General features: G+C 44.0%; 1 pseudogene; it reads right to left on the reverse strand.

Moving 5' to 3' along the window:
* Positions 1-408: 408 nt before the first annotated feature.
* Positions 409-858, reverse strand: LOC116073607 (annotated as a pseudogene).
* Between the last annotated feature and the right edge of the window lie 6,703 nt (positions 859-7,561).

Here is a 7,561-nt window from a genome sequence, read left to right on the forward strand (position 1 = left end):
CTCTCTCTCTCATGTGTGTGTGTTGTACATGTTTGGGGGTAGGGGTGGATATTAATCTAAAGAAATGGATTCCTCAACAGTAGGAAGTCTCAGAAAGTCAATTTGCTTTGATGGTTATATCATCTTTCTAAGTCTCAAGCCTGTACACCTAGTGGCAGAGCATCACCTTTATCTGGGTCACCACTGTATCACAGGGAAGCATATAGTAACAAGCAAAGGCATGTTAACTCCTTGATAAATTTTAACTCCGTGATATTTATTAAGTCATTTTCCATTATAAACTCACCCCCCACCCCAGATCCAAGGTCTTTATTGTATTAGAGAAAATGATCCATCCAGTCAGTGGGATGAAGAGCTGTGTCCAGGAACCCATCGGTCATGCTGAAAAGGGCTCTGGTTTGTCCACATCTACTCATACACCCAGTCATAGGCACAAGACTTGTAGTCAATCAGTTCTTCGGGCTTAAATCATGTCTTTCTCAGCACCCTCTACTGAATCGCTGCCATGAATGATGTTTCTTTCTGTCAACTTGAATGCAGAAATCCCCATAAATGGTGCCTGGTTTAGAATCTGCTGGATTGGTCTCCCTCAGCATTACTCAGCGCATTTTCACCACATTGAGCCTCTCCCAGATCATGGCCACCACAGGCCCTGAGTTCATGTACCTCACCAGTCCCAGGAAGAAATGTCGGTCTTTCAGGTCAATGTAATGCTGCTTCAGGTGTTCTTCAGAAGCCCAACTTCATGACTGCCAGGCGGAACCCCTTCAGCTTGAATAGCTTGATGATCTCACCTACCAGGTATAGCTGTACTCCATCTGGCTTGAGAGCAATGAAGGTACACTCATTCGAGGTTGGCCATTATCTGAAAGCCAATCAGTTGAGATGAGCAATGGAGGCAAAGAGACTAGAATGATCACCAGCCAGCATGGGTCCATTATAAGCTTTAACCCTCACTTTTATGTCTGCCTGTAAAAACAAAACAAACAAAAAAACAAACAACAAAAAACACTGTCTTTAGAGCTCTGTTTTCCAATGGTGCAAGTTCCATGCTGTCTCCATGAGGTCCTGGTAAAAGGCTGACTCTACATAAAATCTCCCAGCTCCCCCTGGTTTAATATCTTAGCATCTAAAAAAAAAAAAAAGAAGAAGAAGAAAAGAAAAGAAAAGAAAAGAAAAAAGAATCCCATCTATTTTCTCTTTTAATCCAACAATTCTGGGAAATGTCCATCCCACCTTTCATAGGTTAAAAATCTGAAAGGTTAAGTTGAAATGACTCACGGAAAGCCAGCTGGCCATTTAGAGGTAATATTAGAACGAGGTGGCCAATCTCATGAATCCCATAAGAGACTAGTCATCTTACTCATAATTCTGGAAAAGGAGCAGAGAAAGAATGAGGGGCACAATCTTTGCTGAATGTGTACAGAACTAAGTACTAATAATCACAACCACACTGTGAGACTGGCATTGTGGTCAGTCAATTTTACAGCAAGAATCAGAGACTTGAGAGTTAAAGTCACATGGCTCAAAAGTTTCAGACTTTGCCAGCCCATTTGTCTCCTCTAAACCAGTATAATCTTCAGCTAAGTGACTCTACTCCACTACCAGGCAGAAGAAAGCAACATGGGCCTGGAAGTTCATGAAAGACTTTACAAGGGAACTAGGATTTGAACTAGGGGCTGGTAGTCTAGGACCCACTAGGCCGTCCTCTCAAATGCATGCCATTAAGTGTTTCTAAGGAGCAGCTCTCAGATCTATTTTCTTATCCTTTAACAAGACTTATGGACCCTGAGGAATCGACTAAGGGCACGCAAGTATGGTGTGAAAGGATGAGCAAATATATCTACCACATCTTTCTGGGTAATCCTCACAAGTAAGAGACTCCATAAATGAAAAGAAATCATGGTGAGATTTAGAAGTTGGCAATTTGCAAAGAGAGTCGGCACAGTCAGCCAAGGGCTATCTTTGATACCTTTGAGGAACAGTTTTCTGAACTTTGACGACTGCAGAGTAGACCCTTAAGGTAGCAAAACTAGACCTTCTGTGTGGGCATCAAGCCTTAGGATTCCAGTAGAGTTTTTAGTGTCCCTCCCCACTGCCATGTTTCTCACAGTCCCTAACCCCTGCTGCTCTTTCTCCCTCAGAATTCTTATTTTCATTGCGGCCCTGTCTGGTTTTCTCTGAATATAGATTTAATCCTTCATCTGACTCTTCCCTAGACATTTTAATCTTCAACACTTACCAAAAGGAGAGAACAATGGAATCGAGCAGGCATGACCTGTCTTGAGTCGTAACCTGTGCCCCTGTCCCCTGCTTCTCCAGACAAGCCTACCATTCCTGTAACTTATTTTCCTCTCCATCAGACTTAGGGCTCTTCTCTCAAATACTGCACCCCATCCATTCTGGTTAAGCGACACTAACTACATTGTAAGTAATAGCCCGCCCTCAGCCATGTCGCTAAAGGGTTTGTCGGTGCCTGCGTTATGAATGGGTCCGTCCTCAGCTGCAGTCATACTGCTCTGGGCTGAGAGCTCATCCCGTCTTACAAGGTCAGACCTCATCGAGTTTTGGGCAATGGGGAAATCTCATAGGGGAACCTGGGATGTGGCCATGTGGGGGTACCCCATAGAGGACTCCAGAAGGAACTGTCACTTTCTTATCTCTGCTTGGGGTCAGGAGTTGGCTTAGTAGAAAGAGCTCATTTTTGGAACCTTTGTGGAATACTTAGGATAAACCCTCCCTGCTTGACACTCCCTAACCTCAGACAGTATATACAGGACAACACATTAAGGTGTGTCTACCCACAAGCACCTGCAGGCACAGCTCAATTTTTTTTGTGTTCATCTAGGTTAGTAAAGCATAGGACACACTACAGTGGCTGGAAAGTATTTGTTAACTTAATAGTTAAGTCAGAATCTACTAATCTAATCTACTGAATGTCAGAAACTAAGTTCTAAGTACTTACCTCAGAGCATTTTATTTTATAGGAGCTCCTAGCACTCCTAGGTACTCTGTCCTAGTGTTGGAAGTGAGGGAAATATGGGCCCTGGAATTTCTTCATCCTAAACTCTCACAGCTACTAAGAGGTGAAATGTACAGTTGAAAACAGTTTTGCTACAGAACTCAGTCCTTAGAGCACTTCAGTGAGAGCGACGTCTGCATCGAGAACTTGCCAGCAGTGTCTCACTTGATCCTAAAGTCTGATGCAGGCAGTCCTCATGCACCTGTCTTATTGCATGCAAACGTGGAAATGCCCAAGTGAGGAGAACAGTTCTGAAGTAGCTGGATCAATTTGAAGTGTGAAGTAACCCTCCCTGGCCTCACTCCATTATCCTCCTGACTCAGCCATGCACTACAGGGCAAAGAGACCTCCAAGGCCTCAGATCGCCATGCCTGTCACAATGTCCCATCTTCATGCCTTCCGTTACTTCCTACTTCCTTATAGGCTATTCAGCTAAGACCTTTGACTATCTAATTTCAAGCAGAGCTTTCTCCTTATCACTGTAACAGGCCTCCACCCCACTCCCACTCTTTTTTTTTTTTTTAACTCTTAACATTCTCTAAGAACTCCTTAATCAAAGTGAGTGCATCCTTTCTTGTAAGTCTAGGTCCAGTCCTTATTCCAGTTTTACCATGGGCCCATACAACCCCCTTCATGCATTGACTTTGGCATCACTTAAATAGTAAATATGCATTGATTACCTGTTCTTTGTCTCTGCTTAGCCCAAGAGCATATTCATGTTTCCAAGGTAGAAACAGCTTTTAAGTTGCTCTATGGAAAGAATGGATAAATCAGGAAATGGGCAAAAATGATATGTGGATAGAAAAGAAATTACTCACGCTGGAGCTGACAGCAGAGCTCCAGGAACCAGAGAGCTATCGTCTCTTTAGTGATACACTTGGATGGTGCTCTGGATGGTGAGAGGACTCATCAGCCTGCCCTGCCAGAGGGATGGCAACCAAGGAGTATCTCTGCATTGTAGACGTGAGGATTTATTTCAGTGCAGTAGCCCCAGTAGGAAGAGTCAGGAAAGTAGCAATGGAAACAAAGAAAGAAAAAAAGTGTTTATAAGGATAAAGAGAGACAATCTATTACCAGGAAGAGGGAAACCTCAGAGAGGGTCATAGTGCCGGGGCATCCAAAGGACTTCCAACAACAAGCCGATGCCTACATTAAAATCTCCATCATATGCTCCTCCTCTGCCTTGCAAAAATATTTCATAAACAGCCTTTGACGGTGGCTTTGTGGAAATTCTTGGACAGAACAACAAAGAGAAACATCAGGCTTCCATTTCACTTCTCTGCTGATACTGGACTGACAGGAGAATTGGCATTGAGAGATAACCCTGCAGTTGCTGGGAGGAGGGAGGGGCTGTTCACAAGAGTAGCAGCTCAAAGATGGCTGAGGAAAAGGAGGAGATACCAAGAGAGTGGTATCTAGGCAGGAACAGTCCCTCAACACATCAAACACACACACACTCCCATAGACAAATACACCCATTGTCGCACACATACAGATATACACATTCAGACACACTCACATGCAAACACACACACACACACACACACACACACACACAGGACACACTCACATACACACTCAAACACAGACCTCTACCCATGACAGGTAGCCTCATTTCATTCCTGAATTCTCATCAGAATCACCAAGTGGCTTTGGGGAAATCTGTGCTCATGATGAGGGACACAGGGTTGTCAAAATAACATAGTAAGCAATGGGAAGACAAAACGAAATATAACTAAGGAACAGAGTGAGACACCACAGGGGAAGTGACAGCTAAGCAGAGTGACAAGGTAAGAATTAACCAGGCAAAAAGAGAGGAAGAATGAGACAATGTCCCTGAAAGAGGAAGCCACAGAGGCCAGAACAAGAGTGCACACTTTACAGAGACCTCAGTAAGATATAACTTGCTTGGTATATACTTGGGGAAGGGAGAAAGAGATAAACTCAGATTACAGAGAAGCCTAGATTAACCCTAACATCCTCGATGCCTAGCAAGCGAGGTGTTTTCCCTAGACCCTTTTTTCCTGTGTCTCATTTAACTGCTGCTACACAGTGAACTATTCCAAACCCAAATGACTTCAAAAAGTATTGAAATTACTCCCAAGTCTGCTGAGAGGTTCTACAGATGTGAGCCATGCATGGCCAACTTAGTTTGGCTTCCCTAAAGTGACTGTGGTCATCTAGTGGATAGGCTGTGGATTAACTGTTTCAGGATGCCTCATACCCACACCTAGTGATTGGCTATGGCAATTCTGTGGTAACAGAATAATGGGACCACATATTTACCACCATCCAACAGGTTTCCACACAGAAACACTTACTCCTGGAAAGAGAGCAGAGCATGCAAGCTCTTAACTTCTAGACTTGGAACAGATTCATGACGGGTTTTGCTGCATTTTGTTGGCTAAAACGAGCTTTAAAGTATCTATTCAGATTTAAGTATCTGTCTTGAGAAACAGATTCCCCTTCAAGTTGGGAGAAAGAAAAAAAATCACAGTATAAAAGGCATAGACACAAGGAGGCAAAAATATATGCAGTCATTGTGTGTGTGTGGGGGGGGTGGTGTTTGCATGCATGCGCATGCAGCCCTACATGTGTGCATCATCTAACCAGCACCACTCTTATAGCCTTCATTTCTTCCATGCATTAGCTTCGTGGTCTGGAAATGACAGGAGGCTCAGAAACTTCCAGGAGAAGAAGCAATCCTGGCCATAATTCCTACTAAGCAACCAGCCATGGGCAAGATCCAGTCCCCTGGTCCTAATTGCTCTGCCCAGGCTTCACATACCATTGATTTCCTATTTTCCATCCTCTGACTCGCCAATGTTGTTTTCTTTCACACCACAAACCTCTGGTTGCTTTGTGTATCCCTCAGGCCTCTGTGGACATTTCCTTTTACATGAGCACACTAAGAAGCTACCGTGCTCCCCAGAACAGCCAAGGCGATCGTCGAGGCAGAGCCAGTGATCACAGACCCTGCAAGGGACAGGGAGTGGGGATTTCCAAAGAGCTGGTGTATGTGATTTCCTCTGGAAGACAGAATGCTGCCTCTGTGGCTTCCCCCAGGCCTCATGCCTTGTTCACAGGCCTTGCAATAAAGCTTGTCAGCACCTGGCCAAAGGACCTCTTGGGCTCACATAACCACAACACTCTTCAAAGCAGACATGGATACTATGTGCGGCTGGTGTCCCTTTAGACACCGTGTCCTGTCTGGGCTCTGGGCTCAAAGAATAATGGAAGGAAAAGCAAAGAACAATACAAACAGGAAATGGTGCCTTGGAGGGCAAAGCAAGAAAAGGACACACACTTAGAAGGAAAAAGGAAGAGCAAAGCTAGAAAGATTTTAGACATTGGTTTCTTGTTTTAGAAAGCTCAGTACTGGTCAGAAGGCACTGCCTCATCACTTTTCTAAGGGAAGAGAAAGCAGACATCAGGTTAGCTGGATGAGGAACTTTCTATACACAAAATACACAGCAAATAGGATATAACCCCAGGCTGGGCCTAACCCTCCCAGAGGGCTTGTGATGGTTAATCTCTACTGTCAACATGTCTGAATTGAAGTCACCAAGAAACACATCTCTGGGTGCCTTTATGATGGTGTTTTCAAAAAGGTTTAACTGAGAATAGATGACCCACCCTAAATGTGGGCAGTACCAGCCTATGAGTTGGAATTCTGGAATGGAATAAAAAGTAGATGGTAGGTGGAACACAGTACTTACCTCTTCCTCCTTGAGGGAATGCTATGTGGCAGCTGCCACACACTCCTGTTACAGTATTTTCTGTGTCCCTTCTTCAACTAGGAACCAAAACAAATCCTCATTTCCGGTGATGGTTGGTTGATTGTCAACTAGACACAGCCTAGACTCACCTGAGGAGAGTCTCCATAGGGCTTGTCTAAATCAGTTTGGCCCATGTGAAGGGTTACCTTGGCTGTCTTAATGGACATGAGGCAACACATCCTAAGCTTGGTGGCATCTTTTTGTAGTAGCCCATTTAAAGGATATGAAAGGAGATATCTTTTATTTCTGGCTAGCTTGACTTTCACTCTTACCATTGAGTTAATCTACTCTATTGCTGCTGCAGCTGCACCTGATTCCTTTGATGATATCGGAACTAACTTCCGACTGCCAATGTTAACTTAGGACCAGCAGATCCCTAGGAACCCTCCAATTCTTTGTGTCAAGCTGGAACTGCTGAGGTCCTGGGCCATGGACGAAGTAAGCAGTTAGTTACTGGGTTCTAAGCTTTGGCATCAGATATTGTGGAACTACTCTGACCATATTGTGCAAGCCAATCTAATAAATCCTCTTTTAAGATATATTTTGTCTATCTGTTCTGTTCCTCTAGAGAGTCATAATACACTGTGTTAACTTGCTGCTGCTGGCTATTTTGACATGGCAAGAAGAAAAGCAACTAATATGCAGAGCTTTGAGTATCAGGAGAGTCAAAGGTGGAGTACATAAGCAATGAAAGGTTGACGACAGCCTTTCTGTACACATCCAAGTTATCTGACCATGACTCTAATTGCCATGAACTGAA

Source organism: Mastomys coucha, unplaced genomic scaffold (assembly GCF_008632895.1).
Source record: "Mastomys coucha isolate ucsf_1 unplaced genomic scaffold, UCSF_Mcou_1 pScaffold23, whole genome shotgun sequence".
Lineage (NCBI taxonomy): Eukaryota > Metazoa > Chordata > Mammalia > Rodentia > Muridae > Mastomys > Mastomys coucha.